The 23,961-nt window shown below is 50.2% G+C and overlaps 1 protein-coding gene across 3 annotated transcripts in view; it reads left to right on the forward strand.

The window, feature by feature from the left end:
- The window catches only part of CMC1 (C-X9-C motif containing 1), a 53,265-nt gene that overhangs the window by 18,235 nt on the left and 11,069 nt on the right, over positions 1-23,961 (forward strand). The window lies entirely within an intron of this gene.

Consider the following 23,961-nt stretch of genomic DNA (forward strand, 5'->3'; position numbering starts at 1 on the left):
TCTCTTGGCCATCTGGGCACACTGCTGCCTCATCTTCAGCCTGCTATCTATCAGTACCCCCAGGTCCCTTTCCTCCTGGCTGCTCTCAGCCACTCTGTCCCCAGCCTGTAGCACTGCTTGGGGTTGTTGTGGCCAAAGTGCAGAACCCTGCACTTGGCCTTGTTAAATGTCATCCCATTGGCCTCTGCCCACCCATCCAGCCTGGCCGGGTCCCTCTGCAGGGCTCTCCTACCTTCCAACAGACCAACACTTGCTCTTAGCTTGGTGTGATCTGCAAACTTACTGATGCTGGACTTGATCTTGCCCAGATCATCAATAAAGATACTGAACAGGACTGAGGCATGCATGAACCATTCCTTGCAAAAACTGAGTAATAATTGTTCTGCCTTATGTGAGGCTCAACAAGGCTCAGGGCAGCCTGATGTAGTTGAGGATGCTCAAGGTTCAGCAGTGGAAAATAGAGTAGTGTGATCAAAAAGGATCTACTGTACATTGAGAAATACAATAACCAGTGAACTTTCAGATAGTCTACAGGCAGTGAACTGACATTGTAAAGAATGAGATATTCAAGGTAAGGCAACAGGGGGAAAACTTCTGTCCACTGTTCTTCAGAAAACATGGAGTTAGCAAGTGTATCATTCCAGGAAAGCTGCTCATTCACATTACAAATACAGAAATGAAGCATTCATTCCAGTTCAGCTGAATGGCAATCAGAATAGTTGTTACAGTTTTGTCTAATGTGCTTTTTGTTTTGAGGCAGCAGGTTAGCAGAGCTGGAGTCTTCATCTCCTTTATTGCCTGCAGAATGGAGAGCTGTACCAGTTGTACCTATCTTTGCTTGGGGTATTCTGAGTCAGCAGAGCCAGTCAAAACAAGGGGCAGGAATTACAGGTAGCAGGAGAATGCAAGTTGAAAGATTGTGGCAAATAAACATGTTCTCAACAGGGTTAATTTTGCTCTTCTGGAAACATCAGAGTGTGTTTAATGAAATAAATTTTCATTGTGCTTTGGGATGGAAACATCTTAAACATAGGGTAGGGCATCCCTGCCCATGGCAGAGGGGTTGGAACTAGATGATGCTTGTGGTCCCTTCCAACCCTGACTGATTCTGTGATTGTTTTCCTTGTGGATCAGTAGTTCTAGCAATTGAATCATAGAATCATAGAATCAACCAGCTTGGAAGAGACCTCCAAGATCATCCAGGCCAACCTAGCACCCAGCCCTAGCCAGTCAACTAGACCATGGCACTAAGTGCCTCATCCAGTCTTTTCTTGAACACCTCCAGGGATGATGACTCCACCACCTCCCTGGGCAGCCCATTCCAATGGCAAATCACTCTGTTGTCAATCCATCACTTTGATACAAAAATTAATGGGTCCTGAGATAACAACACCACCAAAGCACAGCTTTTTTGTTGAAGTAATGTTATCTGTTGCTGAGTAAAACTATGTTTTTACATTATTGTTACAGTTCTTTTAATGATGGCACCAAAGAAGAACCCCCTTCTTTCCCACTTGCAGATTTCAGTTTTGCTGCCACTGTAGAACATAGCCTCAGGCTGCACTGGGGAAAATTTAGGCTTGAGGTGAGGAGAAAGTTCTTCCCTGAGAGAGTCATTGGACACTGGAATGGGCTGCCCGGGGAGGTGGTGGAGTCGCCGTCCCTGGAGCTGTTCAAGGCAGGATTGGACGTGGCACTTGGTGCCATGGTCTGGCCTTGAGCTCTGTGGTAAAGGGTTGGACTTGATGATCTGTGAGGTCTCTTCCAACCCTGATGATACTGTGATACTGTGTCTGTGGTGCTGCATAAAGAGAGCTCTATCTGTGGTATGGGTGAGTCTTCAACTTTATGCTCAGAGCACAAGCAAACCAATCTAGCTGCTGTATTCTAGATTTGAGATGGGTACTAGAATTTGAAAGAAATCATGTAAGGGATGGAAGATAATCATTCTGGTGGGATAATGAGCAGGAAAGAAACTCACATTAGGAGTTTTGAAGAAGATAGTGTAGAAGAGCAGTGCATGAAAATTGCCCTTGGATGGAGTGAACTCTTCATATCCACTGTATGGGAACAGAATGAAATAATTGTAGGGAAATTTGGACTCTAATGGGAGTTTTTTAAGGGATCTGCCTTCTTACCTTTTTCCCAAAGTGTATTTAAAGAAAGGATGTGGAGATGCTGGAGTGTGTCCAGAGCAGGGCCAGGAGGATGCTCAGAGGGCTGCAGCAGCTCTGCTGTGAGCACAGACTGAAAGAGTTGGGGCTGTGCAGGCTGCAGAAGAGGAGACTCCCAGGTGACCTTCTTGTGTCCTTCTAGGATCTGAAGGGGGCTCCAAAAAAGCTGGGGAAGGACTTTTTAGGCTCTCAGGGAGTGCCAGGACTGGGGAGAATGGAGCAAAGCTGGAGGTGAGGAGATTCAGGCTGGCCGTGAGGTGAAAGTTGCTGAGCATGAGAGTGGTGAGAGGCTGGAATGGGTTGCCCAGGGAGGTGGTTGAGGCCCCATGGCTGGAGGTGTTTGAGGCCAGGCTGGCCGAGGCTGTGTGCAGCCTGCTCTAGGGTAGGGTGTCCCTGGGCATGGCAGGAGGTTTGGAACTGGCTGCTCCTTGTGGTCCCTTCCAACCCTGACTGATTCTGTGATTCTAAGTAGGAAATACTTAATTTATTTGCTTCTAATAGTCAAATTCAGGATTTCCTTCTATGACTTTTATTGCTCATAGTGTCTTGGCACTTTGTAGCCTTTTTTCTTCCTGTGTGTGTTGTAGAATCTCTCAGGGAAGTCTCTAGTCATCTTTTTCCCCCCACCCTCCTGGATATAAAGGTAGCATGCTGTGCAGGATGCTTGTGAAGCTGCTGAAGAAGCACTACAAAAACCTGGCTTGAGATGTAATCTCACCTATGGCTGTAGACTGGCTGACCTTTTAAAAGTCATTTCCTGAAGACACAGCTTGTGATAGCAAAGAGAACTTCTGAATGCTGCTGTTTCATGTGTGGGAATGCATAGGAGGTGTATAAACCTGGAAGTGCACAGGAGAGAATTGAAAGCAGGACTCGTTGATGCAGTCTAGACTGGTCTAACTGGGCTTTAATAGTATTAGCTACAGTCCCATGAAGAGATTGTCAAACACAAGTGCCCTAGAAAGTTACATCTATATCAGAAGGCACATCTATTGAGTGTAGGAGGAATGTAGGTCTGGAAATGACTTTCAGACACTTTGAGACATCATCTCCTTTTGGGGTCATATCTAGTCTGCCTCTGTCTTCTAAGCTGGATTATCTAAAAAGAGCAAGAAGGGGAAGATGGGAAAATAAGTCACTAGTGGTGTTCCCCAAGGATCAGTGCTGGGCCCAGCCCTGTTCAGTATCTTTATTGATGATCTGGACAAGGGGATTGAGTCCAGCATCAGTAAGTTTGCAGATGACACCAAGCTAGGAGCAGGGGTGGAGCTGTTGGAAGGTAGCAGAGCCCTGCAGAGGGACCTGGCCAGGCTGGATGGGTGGGCAGAGGCCAATGGGATGAGATTGAACAAGGCCAAGTGCAGGGTTCTACACTTTGGCCACAACAACCTCAAGCAGCACTACAGGCTGGGCACAGAGTGGCTGAGAGCAGCCAGGCAGAGAGGGACCTGGGGGTGCTGGTATAGAGTAGCTGAGCCAGCAGTGTGCCCAGGTGGGCAAGAGAGCCAATGGCATCCTGGGCTGGACCAGGAGCAGTGTGGCCAGCAGGACAAGGGAGGTTATTCTGCCCCTGTACTTAACACTGGTCAGGCCACACCTTGAGTGCTGTGTCCAGTTCTGGGGTCCTCAATTCAGGAGAGATGTTGAGGTGCTGGAAGGTGTTGAGAGAAGGGCAGCAAGGCTGGTGAGGGGCCTGGAGCACAGCCCTGTGAGGAGAGGCTGAGGGAGCTGGGGGTGTGCAGCCTGCAGAAGAGGAGGCTGTAGCCAGGTGGGGTTGGTCTCTTCTCCCAGACAACCAGCACCAGACCAAAGGGACAGAGTCTCAAGTTGTGCTGGGGGAGGTCTAGGCTGGATGTTAGGAGGAAGTTGTTGTCAGAGAGAGTGATTGGCATTGGAATGGGCTGCCCAGGGAGGTGGTGGAATTGCTGTCCCTGGAGGTGTTGAAGCAAAGCCTGGCTGAGGCACTTAGTGCCATGATGTGGTTGAATGGCTAGGGCTGGGTGTTAGGTTGGGCTGGCTGAGCTTGGAGGTCTCTTCCAACCTGATTGATTCTATGATTCTATGGTCCTGCAGTCTTTCAAAGCTCTAGTGAGGCAGCAGTTACTTCTGCTCTTCTGCAGTGATCAGAGCCCACTGTGAGCTGGACACTAGCTTTGGAGACTTTTAGGTCAGCTCCATGAACTTCTCCTTTATGTGTTTTTGTTAGATCATGTTGGATGTTTCATCCCAGTTCTAATCAGCTGAATCTAAACCAGTCATTCTGTTTAAACCTCTTAGGTGGAACATAACTTAGGAAGTGCCACCTGCAGCCTCTCTCTGTTTCTTGGCAATACAAGAAGGAGAACGTCAAAATACTTCCAACTTTAGACCAGACATAGAAATTTTAGGCAGCTAAAATTAGATATAGTCAGTCCCACAATTTTTAGTCTCTATTCACACAGGTAAATGAGGGTAAGACTATATATAAAGGAGAAACTTGATCAAAGCATATGTGGTGTAGCATTGGCATGCACGAAGCAAGGATGGTCGTGCCATGAATTTTCTCTGGGGTGTTTGATCTCTTATAAAAGCCATGTAAAAAACCTTGGGCTTTGTGAGCATCTGATAGAGATGCCTGTGAGCTGTTTGTTTCTTCCCTATCTCAGGTTGCTTCCACATTGCTTGGCAGTCCCACTGCTTGGTTAGTGTCTCCTCTGGTACTAAACACCAGTGTGCTTGTGGGTTCTATGCAGGGTAGAGGACACAGCCTCAAGCTGTGCCAGGGGAGATTTAGGCTGGAGGTGAGGAGAAAGTTCTTCACTGAGAGAGTCATTGGACACTGGAATGGGCTGCCCGGGGAGGTGGTGGAGTTGCTGTCCCTGGAGCTGTTCAAGGTAGGACTGGACGTGGCACTTGGTGCCATGGTCTGGCCTTGAGCTCTGTGGTAAAGGGTTGGACTTGATGATCTATGAGGTCTCTTCTAACCTTGGTGATACTGGGATACTGTGATAGTTAAGTGCCATTCAGATTTGGTGAGAGGGAGGGGAAAGGCAGTTAATACCTGCCTACTTTCTTACAAACAAGGCTCAGCTGCACACCAGAGTTAGCAGTTTTAAAAGCTGGGGAGAACACTTGGAATCAAATGAAGGTTTTTTTACCTTTATAGCCCCTGTTCCTTCTGTCATCTTTTTTCCTTTAATCACTAGCAGCTCTGGTTGACTGAGGGATAAATGAAACTCTTTTCCTTAACTGATTTGTCTTATTAGTTCCTGTTCCATAACTTTTATTGTGTGTGTCTCCAAATATACAGTATATAAGGCTGAAATCAAAATAGGTAGGGGCAAACAAGCAACTAATCCAAACAGTATAAACTGAAATTGATGAATCTAAGACTTTTAACCAGCCTGCAATGCAGGAAAACAGATGCCATGCAAGAAATTAATACTGAGCTGAATAATAAACAAGAGCTATTGTCAAGGTTCTTTAATGCAGAGAAAGTGATTTGAGACTTTGATATGCTTTTTTTCCTGTCTTTGTTCAAGTGAGGCCCTTGCATGTGTTTTCTTTATTGTTTTCTCCTGCACACATTTGAGCTTTGTTGAGTTGAGAACTCAGTCTCTGGCTGGGCAGGGGTGATTAACTTACACTAAATAGGCAGCAGTAGGAAAGGGATTCATTTCTTTTAAATGAGGGGGGGGGGGGGGGGAAACCCCCAAGACTGAAGGAAATAGTTTACATAATCTGTAAACTGGTCAAGGAGCTGAATATTTATGCAGGCTGAAATGGAAGCTTAGTTGCCCTCTAGGGGTTTTACATTAACAGAGCATATGCTAGCTTTTGGGTGTTGGTTTCTGTTGTCTTTTTTCCCTTTAGGACAGTGGTGATAGAAGTCTTTGGGAAAACTTACTGACAAGTCTGGGGTGATGGAGGTGTGTGCATTCAGTCAGCAAGGCTCCTTTAGTGTAGAATGGAGGGGAAAAACTAATTAATGCAAGAGGATATTTATAAATATATATATATATTTATTAACTTCAGTATTTTCAACTCTGGCCACCCCCAACCACTGAACTTTAATATTCAATTGGTCTTTACACGGTTATGAAGGCATTATGGGAATGTAGATCTACAGAAACTTATTAATAACTAACAAACATTGAAACTATTAACAGAGAGAGAGTTTTCCTCGTGGCTTAATGCTGCCTGGGGTCTTATACTATTTGCCCAGCAAAGCTGAGCTGGAAGCTGCTCTCTGCTTTATGGCAGAGGTAATAGAAATCACAGAGGCATTCAAGTATCCCAGTATCATCAGGGTTGGAAGAGACCTCACAGATCATCAAGTCCAACCCTTTACCACAGAGCTCAAGGCCAGACCATGGCACCAAGTGCCACGTCCAGTCCTGCCTTGAACAGCTCCAGGGACGGCGACTCCACCACCTCCCCGGGCAGCCCATTCCAGTGTCCAATGACTCTCTCAGGGAAGAACTTTCTCCTCACCTCCAGCCTAAATCTCCCCTGGCACAGCCTGAGGCTGTGTCCTCTCATTCTGGTGCTGGCCACCTGAGAGAAGAGAGCAACCTCCTCCTGGCCACAACCACCCTTCAGGTAGTTGTAGACAGCAATAAGGTCTCCCCTGAGCCTCCTCCAGTAGAAGAAATCACCCTCCAGATCTACGTCACAGCCTATTGCAAGTGTCCAATTGTCATGGAGGGGATTTCTCTGTTCCTCCCCTGTTAGGGGGAGGTGAGAAATTAATTTGAGGTGGTTTTGATTTTTTATAAAATTATTTATTAAAGTTAATATTTACAAATTTACACCACCCCCAACCACTATGAAATCCAGGGTTTGTTTGCAAGTTTATGAAAATAGCTTTGGGATATATTTACAGGGATTGATTATTAAATGGAAATATCAAATTATTAACAGTTATTGACAGAGAGAAAGATTTCTTAGGCTTAATGCCTCTTAACAGCTCTAGTGTTTGCCCAGCAAGGGCTGAAACTGTGTTTGCTCTTCAGATAGAGATAACTTATATTACAAAGGTATTAAAGCTTACTTAGGCGTGGTTGAATGGAACACTATAACTGATGATGAAGAAAAGGCTGAGGTTCTGAATGCCTTCTTCGCCTCAGTTTTTGACAGTAAGGAGGGAGGAGGAGGCAAGTGGCCTCTTGAACTGGGGGATGGGGTCGGGGAGCAGTGTGTTCCCCTGGAAATTCATGAAGAATTAGTTCAGGACCTGCTGAGCCACCTGGACACCCACAAGTCCATGGGACCAGATGGGATCCATCCCAGGGTGCTGAGAGAGCTGGCAGCTGAGCTGGCCAAGCTGCTCTCCATTTTCCAGCAGTCCTGGCTCACCAGAGAGGTCCCAGGAGACTGGAAACTGCCAACGTGGTCCCCATCCACAAGAAGGGTTGGATGGAGGAACCTGGGAACTACAGACCTGTCAGCCTGACCTCAGTGCCAGGGAAACTGATGGAGCAGGTTAGCTTGGGGGCAATAACTGCCCACCTGAGGGATGGCAAAGGGCTCAGGTCCAGCCAGCATGGGTTTAGGAAGGGCAGATCCTGCCTTTCTAACCTGATCTCCTTCTATGATCAGGTGACTGCTTGGTGGATGTGGGGAGGCCTGTGGATGTGGTCTGTCTGGACTTCAGCAAGGCCTTTGACACTGTTCCCCACAGCAAACTGCTGGCTAAGCTGTCAGCCCATGGCTTGGATGGCAACACTCTGTGCTGGGTTAGGAACTGGCTGGAGGGCTGAGCCCAGAGAGTGGTGGTGAATGGTGCCACATCCAGCTGGCAGCTGTCACTAGTGGTGTCCCTCAGGGATCAGTGCTGGGCCCCATCCTCTTTAACATCTTCAGAGATGATCTGGATGAGGGCATGGAGTCAGTCATCAGCAAGTTTGCAGAGGACACCAAGCTGGGGGCAGATGTGGCTGGGTTGGAGGGCAGAAGGGCTCTGCAGCAGGACCTTGACCGCCTGCACAGATGGGCAGAGTCCAAGGGGATGGCATTCAATAGCTCCAAGTGCAGGATGCTGCACTTTGGCCACAGCAACCCCATGCAGAGATACAGGCTGGGGTGGGAGTGGCTGAGAGCAGCCAAACAGAGAGGGATCTGGGGGTGCTGATTGATACCCACCTGAACATGAGCCAGCAGTGTGCCCAGGTGGCCAAGAGAGCCAGTGGCATCCTGGCCTGCATCAGGAATGGTGTGGCCAGCAGGAGCAGGGAGGTCATTCTGCCCCTGTACTCTGCACTGGTTAGACCACACCTTGAGTGCTGTGTTCAGTTCTGGGCCCCCCAGTTTAGGAGGGACATTGAGATGCTTGAGCGTGTCCAGAGAAGGGCGACGAGGCTGGGGAGAGGCCTTGAGCACAGCCCTACGAGGAGAGGCTGAGGGAGCTGGGATTGGTTAGCCTGGAGAAGAGGAGGCTCAGGGGAGACCTTATTGCTGTCTGCAACTACCTGAAGGGGCATTGTAGCCAGGTGGGGGGTGGCCTCTTCTCCCAGGCAACCAGCAATAGAACAAGGGGACACAGTCTCAAGTTGTGCCAGGGTAGGTCTAGGCTGGATGTTAGGAAGAAGTTCTTCACAGAGAGAGTGATTGGCATTGGAATGGGCTGCCCAGGGAGGTGGTGGAGGCACTGTCCCTGGAGGTGTTGAAGCAAAGCCTGGAGGAGGCACTTAGTGCCATGATCTAGTTGACTGGCTAGGGCTGGGTGATAGGTTGAACTGGATGATCTTGGAGGTCTCTTCCAACCTGCTTGATTCTATGATTCTATGATCAGAGCTGAGTCTATGTGCTCTAAGCTTCTGAACTGGTAAACAGTCTGGATCGTCTGATCGGACTGACCAGACTGCCCCCGTGGTGCTGCTGTGCACCCCTCTTTAAAGGCTCTGCGCCGAGATTCGTGGCTCATTGGACATCTAACATGACCAATCAGGCTGGCCATAAGCCAAATCTTGCCCCAGTAGGCATCAGAGACATGCCTGGACCCTCCCAGTAGGGGATTACCTGGGCAGACCCCAGGGGCACACGGGCTGGGTGTGTGTGTGTGATACACGATTTGTTTGCTGCCTCGTGGGTCCTGGCAGAAGAACATGTCTGGGCATGTAGAGGCATGGTGAAGCCTCAGTTTTGGGGCTGCTGCCCCTCCACCACACCAGTTCTTCAGGGTCTCTGCCTGTGGATTTTGAGCCTGGAATCCTCCAGTTTCAGGGGAAATAAGAGTCTCTGACCTTGCTGCTGGCACCTTCTGCATGTACTCTCCAGGAGTATGCAGGCAGGTTCTCCAGGTGCAGAGGCAGGGTTCTGTGCAGTCTGAGCACAGCTCTAACACTGACTAAAGGCAGGCATAAAGCTGCAAGGCAGTACACAGGCAAGCAGGCAGTGTGGTGGAGCCGCAAGTAATGTGGGGCAGGCTGCACGTGGGCCTGTGCACCCCTATTGATTAACTGTGGGCTGAGAGTCAATGGTCTCATTGGCCACTCGAATGACCAGTCAGGTTGGCAGTCAGCCAAACCTCACCATCCTAGGCAAAACCCACAGGCCTGGACTCCAAATATGGGAATCATGGGGGCCCAGCACCAGGCAGGCACGAGCTGGGCATGGGGGGGCTTACACTATCAGGTGTCCTGGGCAACTGACTTTATGGCCCCAGTCTGTTGTGCCCCTTTGTGCTCGTTTACCCATGGTGCAGGCAGAGAGACATGTCCAGGCAGAACAAGGCATAGAACCCAGAAGAATACAGAGGAGATATTTTATCTGCATTGTATTCTGGCATTTTCAGTGTGCCAGTGGTGAAGGTACTCGCTGCAATCCATTCATAGCACTGAGAGGTCCCAGCCAGGAAAACATTTATACATAGAAATTGGAATGCATCCTGAAGAGCTTTCAGTCCTACGTAGACATGGAAGACAGAAAGATACATGAGGATGTGATGGTGCTGCTTGGGAAGCCATGGTAATGGCAGCAGCAAGACCTTCAGTCAGTTTTTGCTTGTGTTCTAGCCACTGGGTGCTGGTTTTAGTTTCTAGGGTCCTCAGCAGTTACTGCTAATTCACAGAGCTCTTCTGACATTGAGCTTTGTTTATGGGTGCTTTGACAGGCTGCAGAGGTGGGCACAAGCCAACCTCAGGAGGTTCAGCAAGACCAAGTGCAAGGTCCTGCATCTGGGTCAGGGCAATGCCAAGCACAAATCCAGGCTGGGCAGTAAGTGGCTGGAGAGCAGCCCTGAGGAGAGGGACTTGGGGATGCTGCTGGACAAGAAGCTCAACGGGAGCCATCAGTGTGCACTTGCAGCCCAGAAAGCCAAGCAGACCCCACCTGGAGTACTGCATCCAGCTCTGGAGCCCCCATTACAAGAGGGATGTGGAGATGCTGGAGTGTGTCCAGAGCAGGGCTAGGAGGATGCTCAGAGGGCTGCAGCAGCTCTGCTGTGAGCACAGACTGAAAGAGTTGGGGCTGTGCAGGCTGCAGAAGAGGAGGCTCCCAGGTGACCTTCTTGTGGCCTTCCAGGATCTGAAGTGGGCTACAAAAAAGCTGGGGAGGGGCTTTTTAGGTTCTCAGGGAGTGACAGGACTGGGGGGAATGGAGCAAAGCTGGAGGTGGGGAGGTTCAGCCTGGAGGTGAGGAGGAAGTTGTTGAGCCTGAGAGTGGTGAGAGGCTGGAATGGGTTGCCCAGGGAGGTGGTTGAGGCCCCATGGCTGGAGGTGTTTGAGGCCAGGCTGGCTGAGGCTGTGTGCAGCCTGCTCTAGGGTAGGGTGTCCCTGGGCATGGCAGGAGGAGTTGGAACTGGCTGCTCCTTGTGGTCCCTTCCAACCCTGACTGATTCTGTGATTCTTTCTTGAGGGACTGCCATAGATGACCAATGGTGCATTTTGTTTTATTTTGTTGATCTGTCAAGGGCTTGTTTGTAAACATTTGTCTACAGTGATTTCCTTTTTACTCTTTCCAAAATGATATCCTTTATTGTGGAGAGGTTGCCTCATCTATTAATAGACCTGATTCTGCAGAGAAGTTATTATATCCCCTCATATACATACAGTGCTCTGATGCTTTGAAGGTGTTGGAATGATGGATGGAAAGGAATGTAGGGTGAACAGTCACCTGTAAAGGAGAGTCACTGCCTCTTTTAAAATCATAGAATCATAGAATCAACCAGGTTGGAAGAGACCTCCAAGATCATCCTTTCCAACCTAGCACCCAGCCCTATCCAGTCAACCAGACCATGGCACTAAGTGCCTCAGCCAGGCTTTGCTTCAACACCTCCAGGGACAGTGCCTCCACCACCTCCCTGGGCAGCCCATTCCAATGCCAATCACTCTCTCTGCCAACAACTTCCTCCTAACATCCAGCCTAGACCTCCCCTGGCACACCTTGAGACTGTGTCCCCTTGTTCTGTTGCTGGTTGCCTGGCAGAAGAGCCCAACCCCACCTGGCTACAGCCTCCCTTCAGGTAGTTGTAGACAGCAATGAGCTCTGCCCTGAGCTTCCTCTTCTGCAGGTTGCACACCCCCAGCTCCCTCAGCCTCTCCTCATAGGGTTTGTGCTCCAGGCCCCTCACCAGCTTTGTTGCCCTTCTCTGGACACCTTCCAGCACCTCAACATCTCTCTTGAATTGAGGAGCTCAGAACTGGACACAGCACTCAAGGTGTGGCCTGAGCAGTGCTGAGTACAGGGGCAGAATAACCTCCCTTGTCCTGCTGGCCACACTGCTCCTGGTACAGGCCAGGATGCCATTGGCTCTCTTGCCCACCTGGGCACACTGCTAGCTCATCTTCAGCTCCTATCTACCAGTACCCCCAGGTCCCTTTCCTCCTGGCTGCTCTCAGCCACTCTGTCTCCAGCCTGTAGTGCTGTTTGGAGTTGTTGTGGCCAAAGTGCAGAACCCTGCACTTGGCCTTGTTCAGTCTCATCCCATTGGCCTCTGCCCACCCATCCAGCCTGGCCAGGTCCCTCTGCAGGCCTCTCCTACCTTCCAACAGCTCCACACCTGCTCCTAGCTTGGTGTCATCTGCAAACTTACTGATGCTGGACTCAATCCCCTAGTCCAGGTCATCAATAAAGACATTGAACAGGACTGGGCCCAGCACTTCCATAACCTTCCCACCCTTTTTCCATCTTATTAACATCCCTCTTCTAGTTAAGTTTTTCTAGGAGCTCCTTGCCTATGCATGCTGGTCTCCTGCCTCCTCTACTTGATTTAGTTTAAGGACATACACCTGTCTTGAGCTTGGAAATAGTGTTTGAATATTAACCAACTCTCTTGCCCCCCCTGCCCTCTCCAGCCCCAGCCCATGGGCTACTTCTGAGTAGGTCTTTGAAGAAGACAAAGTTAGCCCTCTTTAAGTCTATGTTTACTTACTGCTCTGTTTCTTTGCCTAACAATAACTGAACTCCAACAGGTTGTGGTCACTACAGCCAAGGCTTGCCCACAACCTTTACTTCTGTACCCGATCTTCTTTGTTGGCTAGTACAAGGCCCAGCATCACACCTCACCTCTCTTCATTGGTTCTTCAGTCACCTGCAGCAGAAAGTTGTCATCAACACACTGCAGGAGCGTTTTTATGTCTGGCTGTGTGATCCTTACCATTAATATCAAGTTGATGGAAGATGCATATGAGGTCAACAAGTTCCAAACCCCATTCCCCCCTCCCTCCTAGAGTGGGAGTTTTGGTGCAAAAAGTAGACCAAAGCATATGGGGAGAAATAATAAACTGCACCAGCACAGGCTGGGAGGGGATCTGCTGGAGAGCAGCCCTGTGGAGAGGGACCTGGGGGTGCTGGTGGCTAACAAGTGACCCATGGCACAGCAATGTGCCCTGGTGGCCAAGAAGGCAAATGGGATCCTGGGGTGTATTAGGCAGAGTGTGTCCAGCAGATCAAGGGAGGTTCTCCTCCCCCTCTACTCTGCCCTGCTGGGACCTCATCTTGAATACTGTGTTCAGTTTTGGGCTCCCCAGTTGAAGAGGGACAGGGATCTGCTGGAGGATGATGAGAGGACAGGAGGGCATGGCTGATGAGGAGAGGCTGGGGGACCTGGGGCTGCTTAGTCTGGAGAAAAGAAGACTGAGAGGGGATTTAATCAATGTTTATAAGTATCTGAGGGCTGCCAGGAGTGGGGGGACAGGCTCTGCTCACTGCTGCCTGGGATAGGACAAGGAGCAATGGGTGTAAGTTGCAGCAAAAGAGGTTCTGCCTCAACACAAGGGGGAACTTCTTTCCTGTAAGGGTCCCAGGGCACTGGCACCCTCCCAGAGAGTTTGTGGAGTCTCCTTCTGTGGAGCCTTTCAAGGCCTGTCTGGATGTGTTCCTCTGTGCTCTGTGTTAGATAGGATTGTCCTGCTCTGGCAGGGGGGTTGGACTGGATGATCTCCTTGGGTCCTTTCCAGCCTCTAACATCCTGTGGGCCTGTGAAAGCAGACATCTGCATGTCTCTGCAAGCCTTGGCATCTCCCCTGTTTTGGTCAAGAAGGACACACATTGCACCCAGGGCTTGCCTTGTGCTGTGTGTGTGAACAGTGGTGTGCTCTGGCAGGCTTCTACGCCATAGGCTAAGTTTCTTGCTGTCCTTTGTGCCAGTTGGTTGCCATTGTCCTTGGCAAATATTAACAGCAGGTTGAAATGGGAAACCACTGCCCTTGTTCCCTGGGAGCCTTGTTCATGCCCAGGAGCTCCTTTTAGCAAAGGAAAAGGAAAGGTTTTGTTTCATTTGGAACAAAACCGAAACAAAACCTTGTCAGGCTGGGAAGTTTCTGCCCTGGAAAGCTGTTGGGCATGCTGCAAAGCCTCCCTGGCCTGTTGAGAAAGTGTGCCTTCCTCTGGGTCTGCAGCTGCTTTTCTCCCCACCTGGAGAAGCTTTCCCTTGGGCAGGCAGCTCTGGCTCTGTTTGGCTTTGTTTTGTGTGTCTGCATATTCACATTATACATTGAGGCTCCAGAAGGGCTCCCGGGCACTTGTGAGTGTGGTGCTTTGGATGTTCCCTGCCCCTCCACACTTAAACAAAGTCACCCAGACTAGACTCAGACACTGGAAATTGAATGAAGCTTTATAGTTACAGCTCAGCACAATATACAAGCAGGTATTTACAAGTTCTGGGCCCCCCAGTTTAGGAGGGACACTGAGATGCTTGAGCGTGTCCAGAGAAGGGCGACGAGGCTGGGGAGAGGCCTTGAGCACAGCCCTAGGAGGAGAGGCTGAGGGAGCTGGGATTGGTTAGCCTGGAGAAGAGGAGGCTCAGGGCAGACCTTATTGCTGTCTGCAACTACCTGAGGGGAGGTTGTGGCCAGGAGGAGGTTGCTCTCTTCTCTCAGGTGGCCAGCACCAGAACAAGAGGACACAGCCTCAGGCTGTGCCAGGGGAGATTTAGGTTGGAGGTGAGGAGAAAGTTCTTCCCTGAGAGAGTCATTGGACACTGGAATGGGCTGCCCGGGGAGGTGGTGGAGTCGCCGTCCCTGGAGCTGTTCAAGGCAGGATTGGACGTGGCACTTGGTGCCATGGTCTGGCCTTGAGCTCTGTGGTAAAGGGTTGGACTTGTTGATCTGTGAGGTCTCTTCCAACCTTGGTGATACTGGGATACTGTGATACTGTGAAAAAGGTAATACAGGCACACAGCAGCCCTCCCAGAAACCTGAGTCCCCAGGAGGGGCTCCCAACCACCCTTCCACCTTCTCCCACCCCTCTACCTTACCCCAGACTTTGCCTTACATGCAAGGTGAGTTTGAAGGGTCAGCCAGGGGAGTTAGGAAGCAGATGGATTAGCACAGACAGCAGGTTAGGTTAGAGAGAGAGAGAAGTGCAACCCCAAACACAGAGAGAAAAGAACTGTGTTATCTGTGTTTGTGTTCTTGTTCTTACCCATCTCAGCAAGCCTATAAGTGCAGCAGCCATCAGCATTGGTTCCTTTTCACAGCCTAGCATCTAATTCTTCTCCCCAAAACATCCCAGCCAGGCTGGAACTAGCACCGTGGGTGATTGGACTCTCCTGGGCAGTCTCTGCCACCTGGTCTGCAGACGTGGGCAAAGGGCTCCCCCTTGTGGCGCAGCTGTTACTTGCAGCCTACCTCTCCCCCAATTACTGCTCAGTTGAAATTGCTGTCTCAAATTGCTCAGTTCCCTTAGGTCGTTCTTGCTGTTCGATGGTGCAAACTCCAGCTGACTGTCTGAATCTGTAAATTAAAGCTGTAAATGTGTTAGGCAAGAGATTTTAGTTAACAGTAGTTATTTAGTTAATATAGTTTTGGATAATATATCTGCCTGATTAATTGCTGATAACTGTAACCTCCAGGAGCACCAAGGCACTTGATCTTGAGGCTACTTTCAGTTGACTGTAGAAGGTCCTGTCAGCAACTTCTTCTTGATTAGGTGGTCTGTTTGCATGTCCCCTCTTATCCCCTTAGGAAGAAGTTCTTCACAGAGAAAGTGATTTCCCATTGGAATGGGCTGCCCGGGGAGGTGGTGGAGGCACCGTCCCTGGAGGTGTTCAAGAAAAGACTGGATGAGGCACTTAGTGCCATGGTCTGGTTGCTTGGCTAGGGCTGGGTGCTAGGTTGGACTGGATGATCTTGGAGTTCTCTTCCAACCTGGTTGATTCTATGATTCTATGATCCATATGATTTCAACACTTCTCAGCATCTCACCATGGGGCAAGCTCACTGCATTCTAGTTGCTTAGTCACGTAGACAGCAACTCCACCACCTCACCTTGTCAGTCTGTCCTTCCTAAAAAGTACAAAGCTGTCCATTATCACAACATTTCAATCTGGATGAGGGGATTGAGTCCAGCATCAGTAAGTTTGCAGATGACACCAAGCTAGGAGAAGCTGTGGAGCTGTTGGAGGGTAGGAGAGCCCTGCAGAGGGACCTGGCCAGGCTGCATGGGTGGGCAGAGGCCAATGGGATGAGACTGAACAAGGCCAAGAGCAGGGTTCTGTACTTTGGCCACAACAACCCCAAGCAGCACTGCAGGCTGGGGACAGAGTGGCTGAGAGCAGCCAGGAAGAAAGGGACCTGGGGGTATTGGTAGGTAGTAGGCTGAAGATGAGGCAGCAGTGTGCCCAGGTGGCCAAGAGAGCCAATGGCATCCTGGGCTGGATCAGGAACAGTGTGGCCAGCAGGACAAGGGAGGTTCTTCTGCCCCTGTACTCAGCACTGCTCAGGCCACACCTTGAGTGCTGTGTCCAGTTCTGGGCTCCTCCATTCAAGAGAGATGTTGAGGTGCTGGAAGGTGTCCAGAGAAGGGCAACAAAGCTGGTGAGGGGCCTGGAGCACAAACCCTATGAGGAGAGGCTGAGGGAGCTGGGGGTGTGCAGCCTGCAGAAGAGGAGGCTCAGGGCAGACCTCATTGCTGTCTACAACTACCTAAAGGGAGGCTGTAGCCAGGTGGGGTTGTTCTCTTCTGCCAGCCAACCAGCACCAGAACAAGGGGACACAGTGTGAAGTTGTGCCAGGGCAGGTCTAGGCTGGATGTTAGGAGGAAGTTGTTGTCAGAGAGAGTGATTGGCATTGGAATGGGCTGCCCAGGGAGGTGGTGGAGTTGCCATGCCTGGAGGTGTTGAAGCCAAGCCTGGCTGAGGCACTTAGTGCCATAGTCTGGCTAGGGCTGGGTGCTAGGTTGGCCTGGATGATCTTGGAGGTCTCTTCCAACCTGGTTGATTCTATTCTATTCTATTCTAATCATGTGAGCTATCCCACCATGTCTCTCTGATTGCAGAGAGATCATTTCACTGTGACCATGCCCAGGTTTCTAATTTGTCTTATTTCCCATGCTTCTTGTGTTGGTATATAGATACTTCAGACACTTACTTAGTTGAGGATCTGCTTGCCAGAGTCCAGTGCAGGGCCACAAAAATGATGAAGGGAATGGAACATCTCTCTTACAAGGAGAGCCTGAGGGAGCTGGAGCTCTTTAGCTTGGAGAAGAGGAGACTGGGAGGTGACCTTATCAATGTTTATCAATATGTGCAGGTGAGTGCCAGGAGGCTGGAGCCAGGCTCTGCTGGGTGATGCCCAGTGACAGCTCAAGGGCCAGTGGGTAGAAGCTGAGACAGAGGAAGTTTCTTGTAAACACGAGGAGGAAGTTTTTCCCTGTGAGGGTGACAGAGCCCTGGCACAGGCTGCCCAGAGGGACTATGGAGTCTCCTCTGGAGATATTCAAACCCACCTGGATGTGTTCCTGTGCGATCTGCTCTGGGTGATCCTGCTCTGGCAGTGGGGTTGGACTGGATGAGCTTTGGAGGTCCCTTCCAGCCCCTGACACTCTGTGATTCTGTGACCATCTGTTACCATTGTGGTTAGTCTTGTCCAGTTGCCTGTGGAGTGCAGTGGCACACACATTGCTATGTTGGACCCCATCCCCTGCAAAATTCAGTTTAAAGCCCACCTCACTAAACTGCCATGTGCCAGGCCTGTCTCCAGTGAGTCTGCTTTTCCCCTTTCCCCCTTCAAATCTAGTTTCAAGCCCTGTCAACAAGCCCTGCAAACTCATATGCCAGGACCTTTTTCACCCTCTGAGATGGATGTACTCCATTTGTTGCCAGCAGACCTGGTGCCATATGAAGTTCCCCAAGATCAAAGAACCCAGCTCTGAGCCACTTGCTCATCATGAGTGATTTCCTCTTCCTTTCAGTATTCTTGCTTGCCACTGAGGCTACTGAAGAAAAAACTCTGTGCCCCTGTTCCTCCAACTCATCTGCCCAGTGCTTTGAAGTCCCTTCTGATTGCATTTGGACTTCTGGTCTCAACTTCATGGCTTGCCACTTGGGTGCCTAGTAAAGGGTAGTGATCAGAGGGTGGTACCAGATTCAGTAGGTTTCTGGTTACATCTCTAACCCGAGCCCCAAGGAGTGTAAAGTGTATTAATCTTTTACATTTCATCCTTGCCCATGTGCCCAGAAGGCCTGAAATGCTGAGCCTATTCTGTACACCCCATCCCACCCCCACTCTCCAGCTGGATCTGATTCCAGTTTCACCTTTGTTCAGAGGATGCTTCATTTCTTCCTGAGCAGGGCTGTCCTGGGTTAGGGTGGGATGGGGTAGAATAAACTCTCCACAACACAGAAGTTTGTTTGGTAAGTCAGGGAAAAATGAAGTTGTGTTTCTGTGGTGCTTTGGGTGTTCCCTGGCCCCCCACCCTTGGGAAAATCACCCAGACTAGACTCAGTCCATCTGGAAATTGAATGAAGCTTTCTATTTACAGCTCAGCACAATATACAAGCAGGTGTTTACAATCCATATAGCTAGAGACAGAAATAGACAAGGTAAAAAGTAATACAGAAACACAGCAGCCCTCCCAGAAACCTGAGTCCCCAGCAGGGGCTCCCAACCACCCTTCCACCTTCTCTCACCCCTCTACCTTACCCCAGACTTTGTCTTATGCTTCAAGGTAGTTTGAAGGGTTGGCCAAGGGAGTTAGGAAGCAGAAGGATTAGTCAGGCAGGTTAGAGAGAGAAGTGCAGTCCAAAAAGCCCAGACAGCAACTCCCTTGTCTAGGTTTGTATTATTATCCATCTCAGCAAGCCTATGAGTGCAGCAGACATCAGCACTGTTTCCTTTTCACAGCCTATCATCTAATTCTTCTCACCAAAATACTCTAGCTAGCTTCAAACTAGCACAATTTCTTGTAGTTTAAATACAAGGAGAAATAAACTACTGCAGAGATATAATAACCTTAAGGAAGATGGGGAAGGGGTCAGGCAGCAGCAAAGCATCAGCAGCCAAAACAGCAGTGGGGGAAGATAGCAGCAGGCGCAGCTGAAGCATCAGAAGCTGCAAGGGGAAGGTCCAAGCTGTGCTTCCAGACATAAAGCTCCTGATGCTCCAGTGAAATGATGTTAACTTATCCATTGTTGCCATTCTATAGCCTTTCCCTGGAATGTTCACCTCCCCCCTATGTCTGAGCTAGAAAATCAGCTGAAACAGCCTCAAGGGAGAGCTAATAAATTGTTTAAATCATTACTTAACCTTTTTTCAAACCCAAAGCTTTGGTGTTGGAACTTCAAGCTAAAAAGCATACTTTTCCAAATGCAGTAAATTGAACTGAGGGGAGGGGGGAAAAAAATATCACAGTATCACAGTATCCCAGTATCATCAGGGTTGGAAGAGACCTCACAGATCATCAAGTCCAACCCTTTACCACAGAGCTCAAGGCCAGACCATGGCACCAAGTGCCACGTCCAGTCCTGCCTTGAACAGCTCCAGGGACGGCGACTCCACCACCTCCCCGGGCAGCCCATTCCAGTGTCCAATGACTCTCTCAGGGAAGAACTTTCTCCTCACCTCCAGCCTAAATCTCCCCTGGCACAGCCTGAGGCTGTGTCCTCTTGTTCTGGTGCTGGCCACCTGAGAGAACAGAGCAACCTCCTCCTGGCCACAACCACCCCTCACGTAGTTGTAGACAGCAATAAGGTCTGCCCTGAGCCTCCTCTTCTCCAGGCTAACCAATCCCAGCTCCCTCAGCCTCTCCTCGTAGGGCTGTGCTCAAGGCCTCTCAGTGCAGAGTACAGGGGCAGAATGACCTCCCTGCTCCTGCTGACCACACCATTCCTGATGCAGGCCAGGATGCCACTGGCTCTCTTGGCCACCTGGGCACACTGCTGGCTCATGTTCAGGCGGGTATCAATCAGCACCCCCAAATCCCTCTCTGTCTGGCTGCTCTCCAGCCACTCCGACCCCAGCTTGTATCTCTGCATGGGGTTGCTGTGGCCAAAGTGCAGCACCCTGCACTTGGAGCTATTGAACCCCATCCCATTGGACTCTGCCCATCTGTGCAGGCGGTCAAGGTCCTGCTGCAGAGCCCTTCTGCCCTCCAACCCAGCCACATCTGCCCCCAGCTTGGTGTCATCTGCAAACTTGCTGATGACTGACTCCATGCCCTCATCCAGGTCATCTATGAAGATGTTAAAGAGGATGGGGCCCAGCACTGATCCCTGAGGGACACCACTAGTGACAGCTGCCAGCTGGATGTGGCACCATTCACCACCACTCTCTGGGCTCAGCCCTCCAGCCAGTTCCTAACCCAGCACAGAGTGTTGCCATCCAAGCCATGGGCTGAAACCAGCATGCTGCAGCTTAGAGCTGGTGGCATGGTGGAGTAGGTGTGAAATTGCCCCTTGGAGAATGCCATGAATGACTGCTCTGTCTCCACGGTGTGGTAGGATGCTACTGCTCTTTCTGCCTGGCAAAGAATTGCTGTCAGAAGGAGACTTCTTTGGGTTTTGAACTTTGAAGTTCAGCTAAGGAGTCTGTCACTGTGGGACAGAGGGAGGGGGGATGTTGTTTCTTTTAATCATCTGTTACGCTAACTTCTAAGCTGTCCCTGAGTGGCTCAGCAGCTCTGGAAGGAGGTGGGAGGATAAGCAGCAGCAGGGCTACTCTGTGCAGCTCAAGCTGAATGCACTTGTTTGTACAGAAGCAGGCAGTGACAGACAGTAGCCACGGGGGAACTTGCATTTGTTCCAGTTCTGCCTCTTCCAGTGCCTGGTGTGGTAATGCTTCCTGTCAGGGATACTTACTGCAGGATGGGAGGAAAATTAGCTCAAGTCAGTCTTAAAGGATGCAGCTGATTAAAAGCAGTGCAGTTCAACCAGCTAGCTGTGCCCTTCAGGTGGGTGCTGCCTGAAAGCTTATCTAGAAGCCAGTGCTTGTACTTGACAGGAACATTCCTAAACCAAGTATCTTTAGTAGCCAACTAATGATTCACCCAAGTGAAATGCTTTACAACAATGTCTTGGACTGGATGATCTTGGAGGTCTCTTCCAACCTGGTTGATTCTATGAGTCTATGATTCTTTACTTTGCTATAAAGGGTTTTTGGTTTGGGTAATTTCAGTGAGAAGAAAAGGAGGCCTGCTTTTCTCCAACAGCCCAGCACATTTGTCATCTTTGAGCACTTAGATCTGTCCTGCCTGGCAAAATACAGTAAGCCTTGTACATGCTAGTTATGCCCTTGCTATGTGTCCTCTGTTATCACTCTCTTTTTACTGCTGGCCTCTGGGTGTCTTTCTTAGAGACAGGAGAGTTTGTCTCTTAGCTCTTAAAGTGCTGGGTTGCTGGAACTTCATAAAGGTGACAGTGTGTTGTATTGCTGTGGGGCATCCACTTCTGGAGTCCCCATTACAAGAAGGATGTGGAGGTGCTGGACTGTGTCCAGAGCAGGGCCAGGAGGATGCTCGGAGGGCTGCAGCAGCTCTGCTGTGAGCACAGACTGAAAGAGTTGGGGCTGTGCAGGCTGCAGAAGAGGAGGCTCCCAGGTGACCTTCTTGTGGCCTTCCAGGATCTGAAGGGGGCTACAAAAAAGCTGGGGAGGGACTTTTGAGGCTGTCAGGGAGTGGGGGAATGGAGCAAAGCTGGAGGTGAGGAGATTCAGAGTGGAGGTGAGGAAGAAGTTGTTGAGCATGAGAGTGGTGAGAGGCTGGAATGGGTTGCCCAGGGAGGTGGTTGAGGCCCCATGGCTGGAGGTGTTTGAGGCCAGGCTGGCTGAGGCTGTGTGCAGCCTGCTCTAGGGTAGGGTGTCCCTGGGCATGGCAGGGGGGTTGGAACTGGCTGATCCTTGTGGTCCCTTCCAACCCTGGCTGATTCTGTGACTCTAAGATACACAGGTGTATATACACATGTCCAGATCTGACATGTACACAGGCACACAGAAAGTGCTGAGAGATCTAGGAGTCTTGTCAGCTTAGACCACTGCAAGTGATCATAAAGGGGTTGAAAGGCACCTGAGAGCTTTGTACTCCAAGGTGTAAACCAAGGTTATGGTTGGTTTTTCTACAATGTTGACTTCCTGACACCTTTTTCTGCAGCAGCTGTCACTGGCTTTTGAAAAAGATGACCACAGGATCCTTGGTCTGGATCAGGATGTCATTTCCTCAGGTCTGATTGTAAATACTCCCTAAAGCAAAGTCTTCAGACTTGTTGCTAGGAAATCAATAACAAGGATGCCTTACCCCAAGGCAGTGTGTTTAGAGAAACAGTTTCTAGGTTTGGGGGGAAATATTCTTCCACTTCAGATCACAGTTGGTGCTGTCTTTCTGGCAGTTCATTCTCTCTTGCTGTGTGTTTAGCTGTCAATCACAAGAGTGACTTTTCAGCCTGCTATTCATGGGACAGCAGTGTACCTTTGTGGCCAAGAAGGCCAGTGGGATCCTGTGGGCATTAAGAAGAGTGTCCCCAGCAGTTTCAGGAACATTCTCTTGCCCCTCTTCTCTGCTCTGGTGAAGCCACATCTGGAGCACTGTATTCAGTTCTGGGCTCCCAAGTTCAGGAGAGACAGGAAGATGCTGGAGAGGGTCCAGTGGAGGGCTACAAGGATGTTGAAAGGGATGGAACATCTGTATGGCAAGGAGAGGCTGAGAGACCTGGAGCTGTTGGAGAACACTGAGAGGGCATCCTATTGATGTTTACAAATATCTACAGGGTGGGTGCCAGGGAGATGGGGCCAGTCCCTTTCCAGTGGTGCCCAGAGATAGGGTGAGGGTCCACTGGATCTGCTGGAAAGGGTCTAGCAGAGGGCTAGGAGGATGATTAAGGGACTGGAGGGCATGGCTGATGAGGAGAGGCTGAGGGACCTGGGGCTGCTTAGTCTGGAGAAGAGAAGACTGAGAGGGGATTTGATCAATGTTTATAAGTATCTGAGGGCTGCCAGGAGCAGGGGGACAGGCTCTGCTCACTGCTGCCTGGGATAGGACAAGGAGCAATGGGTGTAAGCTGCAGCAAAAGAGGTTCTGCCTCAACACAAGGGGGAACTTCTTTACTGTAAGGGTCACAGATGCTGGCACAGGCTCCCCAGGGAGGTCGTGGAGTCTCCTTCTGTGGAGCCTTTCCAGGCCTGTCTGGATGTGTTCCTGTGTGATCTGTGTTAGATAGGATTGTCCTGCTCTGGCAGGAGGGTTGGACTGGATGATCTCCTTGGGTCCCTTCCAACCCCTAGCATCCTGTGATCCTATAAGGGGCAACAGATACAAACTGGGACATAGAAAGTTGGACCTCAACATGAGGGAAAACTTCTTCACCTTGAGGGTGATGTAGTGCCCAGAACAGGCTGCCCAGAGAGGTTATGGAGTCTCCTTCTCGGGACACTTTCAAGCCCTGCCTGGATGTGTTCCTGTGTGGCCTATGTGATCCTGACTTGGCAGAGGGCTTGGACTAGGTGAGTTCAAGAGGGCCCTTCCAGCCCTTACCATTCTATGGTCCTATGATACTACGAATGCAAGAGATGCTGCAGCCAGTCAGTACTAAGATCCACTGAAGAAGACAAAGCTGTTTTGCTGTGGTTAGAGAGCCCTAGAAAAGATTGGGCAGGAGGAGACCTCTTACATAGTGAATGTTTTCCCTAAAGTGTGTAGATTCCTGGGATTGTCTCTCCTCCCTGGTCCTCTGTTGTACACTACTGCACACCACAGTATCCCAGTATCATCAGGGTTGGAAGAGACCTCACAGATCATCAAGTCCAACCCTTTACCACAGAGCTCAAGGCCAGACCATGGCACCAAGTGCCACGTCCAATCCTGCCTTGAACAGCTCCAGGGATGGCGACTCCACCACCTCCCCGGGCAGCCCATTCCAGTGCCCAATGACTCTCTCAGGGAAGAACTTTCTCCTCACCTCCAGCCTAAATCTCCCCTGGCACAGCCTGAGGCTGTGTCCTCTTGTTCTGGTGCTGGCCACCTGAGAGAAGAGAGCAACCTCCTCCTGGCCACAACCTCCCCTCTGGTAGTTGTAGACAGCAATAAGGTCTGCCCTGAGCCTCCTCTTCTCCAGGCTAACCAATCCCAGCTCCCTCAGCCTCTCCTCGTAGGGCTGTGCTCA

This window comes from Pogoniulus pusillus, chromosome 32 (assembly GCF_015220805.1).
Source record: "Pogoniulus pusillus isolate bPogPus1 chromosome 32, bPogPus1.pri, whole genome shotgun sequence".
In the NCBI taxonomy this organism is placed as follows: domain Eukaryota; kingdom Metazoa; phylum Chordata; class Aves; order Piciformes; family Lybiidae; genus Pogoniulus; species Pogoniulus pusillus.